Source organism: Schistocerca piceifrons, chromosome 4 (genome assembly GCF_021461385.2).
Source record: "Schistocerca piceifrons isolate TAMUIC-IGC-003096 chromosome 4, iqSchPice1.1, whole genome shotgun sequence".
Lineage (NCBI taxonomy): Eukaryota > Metazoa > Arthropoda > Insecta > Orthoptera > Acrididae > Schistocerca > Schistocerca piceifrons.
In genome coordinates this window covers 90,663,459-90,679,589 of record NC_060141.1, presented here as the reverse complement: position 1 = coordinate 90,679,589, position 16,131 = coordinate 90,663,459, and the positions used below count along the sequence as shown (strand labels likewise).

Genomic DNA, 16,131 nt, shown 5'->3' with positions numbered 1-16,131 from the left:
ATCGTTCAGTGACCTCCTGTACGATAGGCTTTGTGACAGATTTGGTCCCAGAATGAACCCCTGTGGAAGGCTTTCCTGGCGCAGGTGCCGGGCACGGCGTCGCGCCGCCACGTCCAGCGAGGCGACGCCCGCACCTGTGGGCCCATGCCCTCCCCCCCCCCCTCCCACCTGAGTCCCCCCCCCTCCCCCCTTAACGCCTCTCACGACCCAGTCTCAGTACAGGCGGCCGCGGTGCCTACAACCTGCGGCCTTCCGATTCAGTCGCCAGCCGACACCGCAGCTTTCGCACCTCCGCACCGAGACTCCGTCCCCGCCGCCGCTACTGCAAGGTATTCGCCCGCGTCCTGCGTTACGGCGCCGGGTCTGCCGAGAGTCGTTGTGACGCGTAACCTGCAAACCTGTCGCCACGATACACTGTTATTGCGCCTGCAGTATTTTTAGGCCCATTTGTCACAAAGGCTGTCGTGTTTGGACTTTCGCCTCGAGTCACAGCGTTTTTTCATCTGTAAATTGTACAGATCCAGTCTCAAATAGAAATCACTACCATCTGTTTTCAAAATGACGTCCAGGTTATTGAAACGCTTTGGATAACTTTCGCCTCGAGTCACAGCGTTTTTTCATCTGTAAATTGTACAGATCCAGTCTCAAATAGGAATCACTGCCTTCTGTTTTCAAAATGACGTCCAGGCTATTGAAACGCTTTGGATAACAGTACACACAACATTGTCAGAGTTAAATATGCAGTCCCGATCCACGGTATGTACACAGACTTCAAAACTACCATAAAACTGGCACAACTCGTTTCGTTTCGCGAAAGCCATCGATAAAACACGATAGAAGTCGTTGTAGTAAAAGTCTTGTAATATCTTCGTACAACATGAGCACTTAGGTGCTGGTATAAATCAATAAGTTGTGGACTACAATAGTGGTATATTAGTATTTACTAACATATTCTTTCATAGCTATAAATGTTTTTTAGCTTTTTCTTCGGAAACAGATTGATAAGTCACACGTGGGAATGATTTTAGAAACTTTTTAAGGAATGTAGATATATGCCATTCCTCTTTCGTCTAATGTCAATAGTCCAGAGAGACAAGAAGCAGTGAGTATTACTGAACTTTATTTGGACGTGCGAATCAGTACGTTTATGAAACAGTTGAACACATAACACTGTAAATGAAACTGCTTCAAATGTGAATTGGTCTGAAAGAAATTAATGTGACTTACTATATAGCACCCAATGATTCGACAATAATTACAAACTCTATATTTCTTATGTATTTTAGCGGAATCTATTTGAATACTGATTTCCAATGAAAATGACATCTAGATAATTGTAAGACAGTCATAATGAGCGGTCAACAGATGTATTGGCCTCTATTTACAGTGTTTTGTTGACGGATGAAATGACCAGTTCATGTTTTTAAGGAGAAAATATACATCTCGATTATAATCCATAGCACTGAAGAAAGATTTCTGTATCATTTCCTTCACTTACGGGTGAATGACGCGGCAGACTGCGTAATTTTTTACCATTTCCGAATATTTATCAATGAAATTCGTCAACAGCCGTTTAATTGAAATGTTATTTTATTTTATTCTGACTACCAGTTTCGGCATTCCACTGTGCCATCTTCAGGCGTCACATACATATCTCAAAAATAGACGATTATGTCATACAGTGCCATATATTCCTGGATGTTGTGAATTCAGAACCGTTTCCCAAGTGCTTCATTCGGAGATTTGATAACTCCGCTATCAAGTCTTCGATTGAAGCATTTGGGAAACGCTTCTGAATTCACTACATCCAGGAATATATGGCACTCTACGAAAACATCGTTTATTTTTGAGAATTGCACATGGGGCCTGAATATTGCATAGCGGAATGCCGAAACTGGTAGTCAAAATAAAATAAAATAACATCTCAATTACACGGCTGTTGGCGAATTTCATTGTCCCTATCCTTGATGGATCAACAGAGATTTCCCAATACGTTCAGCGCCGAGTGCGTTAGTTGTGAAAACACAAATATGCGTTACTATCTTATGTAAAGAAATCAGCTTGTCACTGTGAAAGAAAAATTCAACAGCAAACAAAGAACAGCGATATTTAGCAAAGTATGACGAAGGCTACCGCCACTTAGCGTGAAAAATCCTTGAATTGCGGTTTTGTAGCTCTTTTTCGGAGGTAAACGTAGTATTGCAGACTCAAGGTTGTCGCTATTATAATTATCAACTTTTACGTGTCTAGCTTACAAAACTATTTGCTAACATAGCATCAGATTTCAGAATTACATTATTGAACAACTGAATTACAGATCCGGCACCGGCTGCGAGGCCTCGGGCACAGAATACAAAAGATACCGGAAGCGTTCGGCTGCCGTAGTGACCGATACCACTCAAACGCCGCACACAACTCACGTCAGTCGGTCAGAGCTGGCCCTAAGATGCAGACATCTCGTTCGAGCGTACTGGAATCGTGCTCTGTAGTGCTGAAGTCACGAGACCTGTAGGCCCACGCAAGCTCCCTCAGGGCCGCGGAGTGTTCCTAAAACCATCTTTGACAGTTAGGAACTGCTGAAGTGGTGCATTGTCTTGCTGAATGTATTTTGTTGCCTGGGGCTAACGTATGGGGATGCACCTTCTACAATTCGCCACGGAGGGAGTGTGACAGATTCACCATTTCATCCAGTCTGAACACCCTCCTCGCCTACCTGGACGTTGCCCAGTTCACGTGTAGGACGCACCGCCTCGTGTGGTTTTCGATGTACTCATACTCTGCCAGCGGTGCGTATTAGTACGTTTCGCGGGCGATCAATCATGGAGACTTTTTCCGTACTTTGAACGTCCAATAGCTTTGCATCCATGGTACTCCCTGTGCCGCTTTTGCTCAGTGTGAAGTACAGATATGACGGTACACACTGTACACTATTATAGAGGAGGTTGTTCTCGACATATGGCTTCTCATTGGGTGCTGTCCGGCACTGAATTGGTGATTTGTTACCACAGTGTGGGGCGCCTATCCTTCTTTCACTGATCTGTGTCAATATGTCACTGCTGTCGGCCGTTGTCTCTAGCGGCAGGTTTCCAAAGTCGTGGTACTAACGATACCATTGAGATGGTGACACGTGAAAACCAATGTCCCTGTTCGACTTCGTTGAGGGAGTGTCCAAGCGCTGGGCATCCAGGATCCGGCCGCATTATCGTGCTTCTTGCCGATGTTACGCCAATGGCCAGTGCAAGTGATATCCCGAAATATTATTTCTACCGTGGTGATATAAGCATCTACATGTATACTCCACAAGCCACCTTACGGTGAGTGGGGGAGGATACTTTCGGTACCATTTCTTTTGTTTCGGAGATCAAACTCCACTGTAATAAAAATTTTCTACTCAGCTATGTTCGTTGTTTATTTGAAACCGATTGCGAAGTCTTTTATAACTTGATCTTCAGGGATGTTTATCGAAATGAAAACAAAAACAAAACACGCAAGTACTTCTTGTTGCTGTACCACAGCATTCACATATTTACAATATTCGATACAGGTTCTTTACAAAGATGTCGCATATTTCTCAAAGAGGTAGTATTGGTCAAAACTAGAAGAAATGTTCCTAAAGAAATTAGTCCAAAAACGAATACCTGTTGATAGTTGAGCCAATATGGCCGCTCATTCCCAACTGTCCGTCAGGGTGACCAACTCTCCCGTATTATAGCAGTCTTTCTTTATTCCTCTCGCTCCCTTTGGGCCGCCTATTCTTCCCGCACAGCTCGACAGTGATCACTGTTAGGAACATGAATTCCGTGATGCACTATCGATAGTTCAAATTCCCCGACCGACAAAAAATGGTTCAGATGGCTCTGAGCACTATGGGACTTAACATCTGAGGTCATCAGTCCCCTAGAACTTAGAACTAGTTAAACCTAACTAACCTAAGGACATCACACACATCCATGCCCGAGGCAGGATTCGAACCTGCGAACCTAGCGATCGCGCGGTTCCAGACCGACAGATCTCGATAAGTTTTCGTAAAATATTCGGTAGCCGGTCGATGTGGTCGAGCGGTTCTAGGTGCTTCAACCCGGAACCGCGCTGCTGCTACGGTCGCAGGTTCGAATCCTGCCTCCGGCATGGATGTGTGTGATGTCCTTAGGTTGGTTAGGTTTAAGTAGTTCTTAGACTAGGGGACTGATGACCTCAGATGTTAATTCCCATAGTGCTCAGAGCCATTTGAACCAATAATCGGTACTGCTGTCAACATACAGTCTTTATCTGTTTGTGGTTCTACGGAAATAGGACGGTTTGGCTCAAGCGAATGCGAGGAGCAGAGAAAGTATGACATAGCCTACGCGTCTAGAGGGGTCGTAAGAGGGGGAGTGTGCATTTGTTTCGCAGTCAGTACTGTCAACCCACAGATGTGCTCTCCTCGCGCTAATCAGCAACTATGTCGTATGCTTATATAGCACACAGAAGTAACGAGAACTCTGAAAATCGGTTTATAGAGACGTTCATATTGAAACACATTGCCCGCATCTCGTGGTCGTGCGGCAGCGTTCTCGCTTCCCACGCCCGGGTTCCCGGGTTCGATTCCCGGCGGGATCAGGGATTTTCTCTGCCTCGTGATGGCTGGGTGTTGTGTGCTGTCCTTAGGTTAGTTAGGTTTAAGTAGTTCTAAGTTCTAGGGGACTTATGACCACAGCAGTTGAGTCCCATAGTGCTCAGAGCCATTTGAACCATTTTTGAAACACATTCGCTACGTTATTTATCAAGTGACTGCCACAACAAAACATTTCGCAGCGTATGAAATAACTGAGTAAAACTATGCAAATTATGACAGTTTTCTATATTTATAGCCTATTCCAAGGAAATGTGATGTATCTGTACAGCTGAAATTTATCCTTAAACCTTCGTCAAAGTCCTGGTTAGATGATGACAATCTCCCTTGAAATGTTGGTCGCCCTTCTGTCTCTTACGTAGCAGTAGACACTAGGCAGTGCTGCACGTTTCTACCATGTATCCTGAGGCATCCTTCAGTCCTTCACTTTGTAAATGATGTTATTCATCAAGGGTGGCACAGAGTAAATGTCAGCCTTGACAGAGTCGTGGCAATGCACTCTCAAGGATGACATTTACTCTGGGTTCGTGCCTTATTCTTGATAACATCTTTTTCAGAGCTGTTCACTAACATTGTGCCTTCCCTGACGACAATAGGAGTTTAAAGTCTGACGAAGTTCTTGTAATCCGGAAACCGGTTAACAAAATAAAGCTGTAGAACATACACAAAATTGTGCTTTTCATTTATAATCACGTTGTTCTGCCAAGAATGAACGGAAGAATAAGTTGACTCTGTAAGATCTCTAACGTCCCTAATTTTCTAGTAGTAGTCATTTTGCAAGACATACGTTGGAGGAAGTAATACAGTGCCAGATTCTTTCCTGGAACGAACGCTCTCGGTACTTCAACAGTAAACGTCTCCGAGATGCATAACACATCTCTAGTTGAGTCTGTCTCTGGTATGTGTTGCACGTCTCCGTTAGACTTTCGCGGTTACTAGACGGTCCCGTAATGAAACATGCCGTCGTTGGATGGATCTTACCGGAGTATTCCATTTACGCTACGTAACGACCTCAGATTAATCAAGAATCGGTCGCACAAGCGTTTTGTAAGGCATTTATTTAGTAGAAAAATTACTTTGGCATAATATTTTTCCAGTACATCTCCTCCTAGCATCTGCTTTTCCTACAACTAGCTTTGCATGATAATTTCTCTAAGTTGCTGCATACAGTTACTCTTATTTTACCGTTGTCATTACGTGCAGCGATTTATCGTCAGTTGAGTAATCAATGCCTTCGTCTACGCAATCACTTACATTTATTTGCATTTAGAGTCAAATGACTCTGCAAGTCATCCTGTGATTCGCTATAGGATTTGGCGTCGCAGCCTTCTTACAGATAACAGCAGCGCCCACTATACATAGCGACTGTTAAATGTTTGCCTATGCATCTCAAGTCTCAAACTGTAGTTAGTTTCAGAGCTATGCTACACGAGGATTATATGGCCCACAGTGTTCATTGTACACACACACACACCGATGAGTCAAAACATTATGACCACCTGTTTAATAGCGTCTTGTTGCACTTTTCAAACACTTTACAACAGAGATTCTACTTAGCATGCCTTCTAAAAGTCCTTGGCAGGGTTCCAGAAGTATGTGACACCAGATGTCTACGTACAGGTCAATCAGTCCTCGCAAATTACGGGGTGGTGATTCACGGGCAAGCAGCTGGTGCCCAACATGTGTTCCAGTGGCTACAGATCAGACACATGTGCTGAGCAAGACATCAATGTGAGTCCACTATAAAGCACCTCAAATCACAGTAACACGATTGTGACCTTGTAACATGGGCAGTTATCCTGCTAGAAGATGCCATCGCCGTAGGGAAAGACTTTAAGCATGAAGCAATACAGGTGGTCCACAACGATGTTCACGTAGTTCATTGGCGTCATGAAGCATTCGATTACCACCACAGATCCCATAGAAGCCCAACTCAGTGCATCTCACATCATAATTCTGTCCTCACTGGTCTGCATCTGTGACGCGGTGCATGTTTTGTGCTGTGATTCACCTGACGGCGTGTAAGAACACAATCATCCACCTAGAGTAACAATAAATGCGATTCATTCGTCAGGCGACACGTTTCTATTGATCCACTGTGAAAACTCAGTGATGCTCACTGTAATCGTAACTGACGATGTCGTCGGATAAACACAGGACACGTAGGGGTCGTTGATGTGGAACTCCATGTTCAGGAACGGCCTTTGAACGGTGTGCTCCGAAACACTCTTGCCTGCACCAACATCATACTCTGTCATCAGATCTGCCGCAGATCGTTGCCTATCTTGGATTACATAGTGGGGAATTCCCCGACCTCTACGTTTTGTGACGAGAGGTGGTCGTCCAATACCATACGGCCTAATCGTTATTTCACCAACCTTCAACCACTTCCCACAGGTGGTCACGACAGTAGTACACCAACAGGCCACCAGCTTCGCCGTTTCAGAGCTTTTCGTTTCCAGCTGCTGGGCCACAGCAACGTGCCCTTTGTCAGAACCGCTTATATCAGTGGATTTCCGCATTTGCGGCCCATATCTTCGATGTAATGATTGCCCATTTGTCTATCTTACGCTTACAGTCTTTTCTTACTACGTCACGTGCCGCAACACCACCAGGAAGTGGGCAATGGTCATAATGTTTTGGCTCACCAGCGTACTCATACAGTGTTTGATTTGTGACGGTACGCGCCGGTACCACGTACCGGTACTTCTGACGAAGAAAAAAGCCTTAAAATAAAGTTTCAAGAAAACAGCCCCGAAAGGTCACAGTAGCGGAACTACTGTTTTTAATACAAATCTAGCACTATGTAACACTCCACTAAGTTACCTCTGAAACTAGCCATAATTCAGATACTCGTGCGTGAAATGAGATTAATAGCCATATATTTGACACATCATACTGTCTAGAGTTGGTCAGATGCATCTCGTTTTGAGCACTGTCAATCTGCTTTGTATGAGCAGAATTCTGCATCTGCAGCTACAAAGTGCAATAAACACAGAAAGCTAAAGCTCAGAATTTCATGTGCAGTGTAAGGTAGGTTAATAACGTCACATTGGCATCACATTTCACCACAATTCTGCGCAACGCCATCGTGGACGTGTTAGACCCTGGGAAGGTCGTCACACCACCTCTTACCAACATCTCACCCCTTATGGGAGTCTGCAGGGCAGTGCCCAATCAACAGTGGAAACCACAAGATCCTCCAGAAGATTCCAGCAGAGGGGTCGAAACGTCGATTCTTTGAAGAAATATGCCACAGCCTAACAACACAGAACATTTTAACTTCATCTCACCACTTCTCTTCACACCTCTGCGGCGGCGGTCAGAGCCGCTGCCCCCAACGGTGAAATCATGCGGTTTTCTTGTGGATGGCTGAAAACATTTCAGACACGCAGCTGTTTAGAATCTACGCGAAAATGCCTCTGGATGTGTCACAAAATGGGGCGAATAAAACCACCTCCTCCACTGGGGCGTTCATTTTCACACATTTCGCAATCGAAGATGACAGTTTGTTATGCGATGTGCAACAAGAAGACTTTCTCGAGAGCCCAAAGGTTGATGACAGCCCCCCGCCCCCCAATGCTTCAATGATCCTCTAAAGACATCACTGGGCTGCAGCCCCACTGAACGCGATCACACCTCTTTGGAGCGCTGTGTGACTGCAGTTTTTCACTGGTATACACGGTGAATCACTAGGGGCCATTAAAAATCATTCGACGAAATTTGAGGGTGACCAAAGCCGAAAAGGATATTCATGCTTTTTCATCCCTACTTCCTCGCGCTCTCCTGTGGCGAATGCACAGAAGGAACGAAAAATTTATACATGCGTGAAAAAAAATGCAAAAAGGTTCCTCTAAGGCCCAAGAATTCGGCAATACCCTCGGTTCACTTGCGTCCCTTTGTTGGCCACTTTAAAAAAGGCTCTGTAGAGGAAGAATATCCACCGATCCCCAACCGCCGGCAGTATAGGCAACCCCCTTGGCATCCCTCTGATTTCGCACTTAGCCAGCAGGGGCTAGTGTCAGTCCTGGCATCATGGTGTGGGGAACCATCGGGTATGACTTCAGGTCACAGCTAGTACTGAATGAGTGAATTCTGACAGCACAACAGTCCTCATGTGTTACACCTGATTTCAAAGTTTCGGGCACCATTTTCGTATAGAATAATGAGCGTCCTCATATGGCACGTGTCTCTGTGAACTAAATATCTGCACAAGGTCCTCCTGTGGCCAGCAACTTTACCAGATGTGCTCCCAGCAGAATGAATGGTGTCAGCTCGGATGTCACTTCGTCCCATTGCCAGCGTCCAGGATGCAAAGGACCAGTTACAACAGTTATAGGCCAGTTTTCTTCAGAGGAGGATACAACAGCTTCATGACAGCGTTTCCAAACGATTAAGTTCAAGTATTCAGGCCAGATAAGGTGCAACGGCACATTGATAAGCAGGCTCTTACTGCGAAGTTCTCTTTAATTTCACTATTTTGTGATCATTGAAATAATATCACAACGCCCTCAATCCGTGAAGTCTCAGTTTGTTTCCTCCTCCCTTTCTGGGTGCTCCACTGTTTCTGTCAGGCAGTGTATGCACACAATAGAGGGATTATGCAGCAGGTTTCTCGTTAAGATTTCGTATTAGAATGCTGGTCGCGGTATCTTTTCAGACGAGTTCCGTTCTTAGGACAGCATAAGAAGGATATGAGGAAACACAGGGGGGAACGTTGTTTCCAGATTGCTTTCGTCATCATCACACCAGCCCAAGCATCTGACGTCATGGTATGGAGTACTGATGGGTATGCCACAAGATCACCACTGATTCGCAGAGTCGGTGATTTGGATAGCAGAAGTTACACTATTGACATGTTAAACTTGGCGGCTGTATCCTACCTTCGAGGCGTTCTGCACGACATTATCTTTCAACAAGACAAAGCAAAACCCCTTACTTTCTGTGCTGTTCCGACCTACCTCAATAGAAAAGGTGTTCAACTGTTTCCGCCACCAGCGCTTTCGGCAGATCTATCATCTACTGAAGATATCTTCTCACGGGTTGCACACCTCTATCCGCCAAGAGCTGGTATGTGGTCATGGAGTAAGGAGAGACTGACAGGTCAGCACTTGCCATCCTCTATGATTGATGGATGCTACCATCGACTTGAAGCAGCATGGAATGACGTGCGCGTATCTGTAATATAAGCTCAACTCGGCTCGACGCCCAACCGGGTTAGAGACATTCTTGCTGCCAGAGTTAAGAGCTGTGTAAACTAAATTTCACGCCCTGTGTACCTCCAGATCACCAACAAGGAGTAACATGAGAAAGAACATGATACCTCTCGTAGCAAACGGAAATTTTTCCTCGCTCAATACGCGAATGGAATAAGAAAATCTCTAATACTACCGAGAAATACTCTCCGCCATGCACTATAGTCTTGTGGATCATATTTATATGCAGAGTGTGAGACTTATGTAACGTCAAATAAGTAGCAGCTCCAGTACAGTCTTTGATACTGCGTGAAAGCGGGCAGGGTTCAACATACAACTGTTACAGGTGTCGAGTATGATTCCTTTTACTTCTTCATCTTTTCTTTGCGTTGTGTCCGTGTCGTAACTTTTTTGCATAATGTCAAGCTCGATGCCCATTGAAGCGAGAGAAAGCGCCTAGCGAGTGAAAGGAGACTATACGCCACGCCACCGCAGAAGCTTTTTACGACTGTTCTGTGTGGAATGGTTCCTTTTGCGACGATGGGGACAGCCCCTGTGGTACTAAGATCTTGCACTCCCAAGCCATTATGAGGTTTCGTCAACAATCCGGTATTCTCTGCACTCTCGGAACGGGATTAGAGCGGGAAACAGAAGTCACTGTATTTAATCATGTTCATAGGCCACACGGTTGCTTCTTGGGAAATTGTACTAAAGGCATCAACGTGAACACCGCTATCGATTGCCTTCTGGAACCAACCAAAGAATAAAGGAAGCTGGTTTTGCACGACTTGGGCTTAAGGAAACAATGTGGATTCCTAATTTTTCCATTAAAATTTATTGGTTATATACATTTTTTGTAATCTAAATCAAAGGTTGTAATGATTTCCATCGCGGCAACTTTTTACGCCAACACCAGTTGTAGGCTATCTCCCTGAATTAGAACGTCAGTATGTATTATACACGTTCTTCCGAGTACACATCGCTGTTCTTCTGTTTTGTGAAGTATGTAAGCTCACAGGACAAAATACGGTCACGCTCTTAAAAGGACGCTTTGGAGCGCTGCAGACGATGTAGGACTGGTACACACACGGTCATATGATCCGCCAGCGCTAAGCTAAGTCACATCAGTGAAGTGGTGTGTGTGCGCCAGTCAGTTGCATGGAACCAGCGCAGTGAGATGGATCCACATGGAGAAGTGACAGAATGCCAGAAAGGAGCTGTCGTAGTTGGACGAGCTAGTGACCACACTGGGAATGAAGCTACCCGATTTGTTCTTGTTGTATCAGTGCGGACTGTCCAAAGTTTCTACAAGGAATGGTTTGACTCGCACATACTATGAGGGGTAGTCAAATGAGGACAATACCCGCTACAACGGGGACGTGGTAATCACCACACGCATTAAGACATTTATACCACTTGAGACGAGATGACCAATTCCTTTTTCGTAGACCGGGGTTGGCTGCTGACGGATCCATAACCGCACCCGCTCCTACACTTCCTCGTTCGACTGAAATCGACGTCCGCTCCTTTCTTGCTTCGGATTAGCAAAGATGTGAAAATCACGCGGTGAAAGATCCGGGCTGCACGGAGGACGTTGCTGCGTTTCCTAACCAAATCGCTGAAGCGTAGCCTTCGTCCGATTGGCAGTGTGGGCGTTATCATGCAGCAGGAAGATTCCGTCAGAAAGCACTGCGATAACCCGTAAACAACTGGCAAAGCTAACAGTGGAAACATCCCACGTCCCTACTACCCCCCCCCCCCCCCCCCCCCCGCGCCAAAGAAATCCAAAGCTGTGAGGTCACGATGGCCTCCTTCCGCGTACGTGGAACCACAATCAACGCGCGGCACTGTGGGAACACTTCGCACAAACTGCGTGCGCCGTGAAGTCAGAACCATCCGCTTGAACGATAACGCCGTCCCCCAAACTGGCAATCGGACGAAAATTACCAGCGATTTGGTTGGGAAACGCTGCAACATCCTCCAAACAGCTCGGATCATTCACCGTACGTTTTTCATATATTTGGTGACGTGAGGAAAGAAATGCGTGGACGCCTGTTTCAGTCGGACGAGCAAGTGCAAGAACAGGTGCGGTTGTGGATCCGTCAGCTGCCGACCGCGTCCTATGAACACGATTTGACCGTCCCGTCTTAATACGTGTGGTGATGACATTTTAATAGAATTTCATATTAGTGGGTGTTCAGAAAACATCTATTTTGTACACCTATAAATTCTGTTGATATCTGCCACTATAAATTATCGTTATGATTATGATTATTATTATATCACTGTTAGTGGCAGAATCTGCAGTAGTTAAGCAGAGTTAGTATTAGCCTTATTAGTTCATAATCAGGTTTACGCACATCCCCACTTCAGACACTCTAATCATTTTAATTCTATTTGATATATTAGAACTATCATTTCTTAGGTAACCATGATGTAAAAAAGGAACTGTATGTGTAAAATCCTGTGCAGATGTAAGAGAGGGCCTGATGGCCCTAATCAGGTCAGGTTAAATAAAATAACGTGGCGAGATCATAAAAGATTGTAACCGACAAGGACCGATGACGAGTTTCACCCCTTATGAATGCAATCCGTTTCAAACCCGACATAAATTGCTGCTGTCACTGAAATCAAGTCTATCTCCACCAGTTTCAGAAAGTACATTGCGATAAAAACTGGATGCAATGGACGCTTCGTACCTCGCTAAAGGCCATGACAAAGAAAGCTGCACTTCTTCAACGAGCCAAACCACATAACAACCTGATAGTAGCCTGCTGCAGGAGAGTGGTTTCGAACGAGTAACGAACAAGCCTCTTTTCGAACGATGCAAGGCGTCTAGTACACAGACAGCCTAATAAGGCGTTTAACTCACAGTGAGTGGAGGCTGTATTTCAGGAGGCCTTGGTGTTTCCGTGATATTTTGGAGATGTATATAGGGACTAACTCGGCTCTCTCATTTAGGCTACAGTGACACTAACCAGGATGTTTACTTCAACATTCTCGACGATCAAGTGTTCACTATCCTTCTGCATCGTTGCAATGAGTATGGTGTTAACATTCCCGTCTTCCAAAAGGAGAGCAGCCCTCCTCATAGGGCTGCGCGCCTACGTTCCTAGTTTGAGGAACACTCACGCAGCTATCGCACCGCGATAGGGCCACTAAATCACACGACCTTAATTCCAATGAAAATGTCTGTGACTATTCGAAACAGCGAGTGAGTTGTAGTAACCAACGTCCTCGCAACCTGACGCCCCTACTGGATCTTCTCATCAGTCAGTTGTAAGCTGAAGGAAATTGTATACTTCTTCGTCAACGTGAGGCCATTGTCAATGGTAGAGGCGATGTTATATGCTATTAGTGTCATGTCTCCTCACAGTGAATAATTTTTTGTCCGGTGTGCTTATTTACTGAAGTGTTCAAACAATCAAAATACTTATCTCAATACATATTTACCATCGAGGACTAAGATCAGCTAGTCCTGGCCATGACTGTTCGTTTCACAGTTCTATTAATCGTAGCAGCCACCTCACTTTTCCTCACACTGTTCTAGACACCTGCGTTTCGCTCGGGCCGCCTGATGAGTGAATCTCCGATATTTGACATAGAAACCACCGTCAGATCCCTAATTTCAGCGAATACGACTTTTAGACTCTGTCTACAAATATGACTGGTGACATCAGTGACGTTCCAACCAGCATAGAATTTGGTCTTGAGAACCCATATGAAATTAACAGTAAGATTGACTACAGTGTTAGCAGCAAAATAATACAAAGTTAATTTTTTGTTATTGTTAATGAGTGGATAATACCACATTCAATATACAACAGAAGTGTTGGTTCTCAAAACGCTCTGTTTTGTTTAAAAAAGCCATCACCATATTGGACGTGAAGGTTCATCTCAACATCGCATAGCCTTACTAAGCGTAGTCCTATATCAGGAGGTATATCCTTGCCTTACCATCCTAAGTAACCTGTGACACAGTTGATGGTGATCCGTCAGTCGGATGGGGACGCTCCTTGATGCCATTCGAGAGGAGTCGGCCATAGGCCGCCAACGGGTTTCACCCATCTCTCTTCTATCATCATCATCATCATCATCATCGTCATCATCATACAAGATAAACGCAATGCCACAGTGTACACGCATCTATTCCACTCACACACACTCCAAAAACACATACAAGACACAACTCTCACATATCCGCAAGGAAAAAGTTTGTTGTACGGGGCAGGAGGAAACCTATTGCTACTACGCGGCTGAACCCACCACTTGAGGGTTTCCCAGCCCAGCCAACGATGTCATACGGCTGTACCGTTGCCTTCCTCCGACCACTGAACTAAGACTATCTTGGAATCCGAACCACAGCGTTCATTTCACGTATACAGATTACGGACGGAGTTGAAAGAGACAATAAATTTCTAAAGTTTTAGAACTGAGTGGGGATTTAACTCCGTACCTTCCTACACACAGACCGATACTGATGCACTTAACTGCAAACCTACTCCACTATTTCTTTAAGGTCATCATATTCACCGTTGACTGTACTAATTACTTATTTCACAGTTGCGACTTCGGCTTCTGGGCCGTTTCCAAGTGGTGCTACAGAAGCTAAAAGAATATACAAAAACGAAGGAGTATACAAGTCGAAATTACAACTGTGAAATAAATAATTTCTACAGTCAACGGCGAATATGATGGTTCAGATGGCTCCAAGCACTATTGGACTTAACACCTGAGGTCATCAGTCCCCTAGACTTAGAACTACGTAAACCTAACTAACCTAAGGACATCACACACATCCACGCCCGAGGCAGGATTCGAAGCTGCGGCCGTAGCAGCAGCGCGGTTTCCGACTGAAGCGCCTAGAACCGCTCGCGAACATGATGTACTTTAAAAAATTCTACATGGTTGTGAGACTCGATCATGAGAAATGACACTCCAGTTGTTTTCAGACGGAATAACTTCGCGTGCTTGTCATATTCTTCTCGCGTGTACACTGACGACGTTCCGACGAACGTTACTACAACGTAATTACGGGCGTTCTGCACGCTGCCCTTTAGCATGTGAGGCTGTTCGGAGAATAAAGAGCACTTTTTCCGAGATAAGCTGTCATCTACATGGTTTTAAGGAAACGCACATGAAAGTTGCCTTACTTGTCCATGGCTTGCGCATAACAAGTAACAAACCTAGAAACTGAGATTGTAAAAGACCTCAGCAGGTCTTTTGTCCGCGTTATATTTCCCGTCAACTGAAATTCGCTGGAGAGGAACGGGTGTGACGAGATGAATAATAGACGTGTTTGCCTCTGTTTCTCAATTTATGAAGCTCTTCAAGAAACATGGTGGAAGTCAAACTTTGTGAAGTACGGTGCAAGACGCTCTTATGCGTTTGTGACTAAATAACGTAACGATTGCATTTTCCTTCAACTGTTACGGCTTCAGAAGTGGAAGGAACAACTTCATATCCGAGTCCTAACGACGAACTCAATGCTACGCTACCCAGCAAGCGATCGCATTTGCAATGCCAGTTCTGATTGCCACGTAGTTTCCTCTGCAGTGTGAAAGTTCTTGTTGTTACTTCTTCTTCTTGTTCTCCTTCTTCTTCTATGCCGAGTACTGTTCTTAGGCGAATATGGCGGCGACTGCTTCATTTTTGGAGAACTGAGTGGACACAGTTACGTCGACCTTAAAGACGTGAAGTTTTGCTTTAACCTTCTGCTATGTAACTGCGAAATAGTTTTGGTAACATTTTGTTGCCAGCCGCGGTGCCGAGCGGTTCTAGGCGCTTCAGTCCGGAACCGCGCTACTGCTACGGTCGCAGGTTCGAATCCTGCCTGGGGCATGGATGTGTGTGATGTCCTTAGGTTAGTTAGGTTTAAGTAGTTCTAAGTTCTAGGTGACTGATGACCTCAGATGTTAAGTCCCATAGTGCTGAGAGCCATTTGAACCATTTGATAACCTTTTGTTTTTCCTACACCAGAACGCTTTACCATTTCTGACTGTATCGACTCAGAAGACTTGAATCAGCCATTTGTGTGCTATGACCTTACACTTCGCTTTTCTTTAGACAAAACCTCTGACCCGTGTAATAAGAATGGAGAGAATTATTGAAGCCCTCGCCTATATGATCATCCGACATGTTTTGAAGAAGCCTTAGACCCAGAATCATTTCAAAGGCTAACGGAGATAAAAATTCGAAAACGGTTCAGGTTCGTACCCGACTGCAGTGAATTTTATTGCTAAAAGTAATGTGCTACTACTGCTATCCACCAGTACCTTGGCAAACACGAACTAATGATAACTAGTGGAAGATCATGACACGAAC

At 44.9% G+C, this 16,131-nt stretch overlaps 1 protein-coding gene across 1 annotated transcript in view; it reads left to right on the top strand.

Annotated features, from left to right (window-relative positions):
* The first annotated feature begins 240 nt into the window (after window positions 1-240).
* The window catches only part of LOC124795344 (proton-coupled amino acid transporter 1), a 257,315-nt gene continuing 241,424 nt past the window's right edge, over window positions 241-16,131 (top strand). The window contains exon 1 of the mRNA XM_047259332.1: window positions 241-329. The gene's annotated coding sequence lies outside the window, so the exon portion shown is untranslated. The remainder of the gene's footprint in view (window positions 330-16,131) is intronic.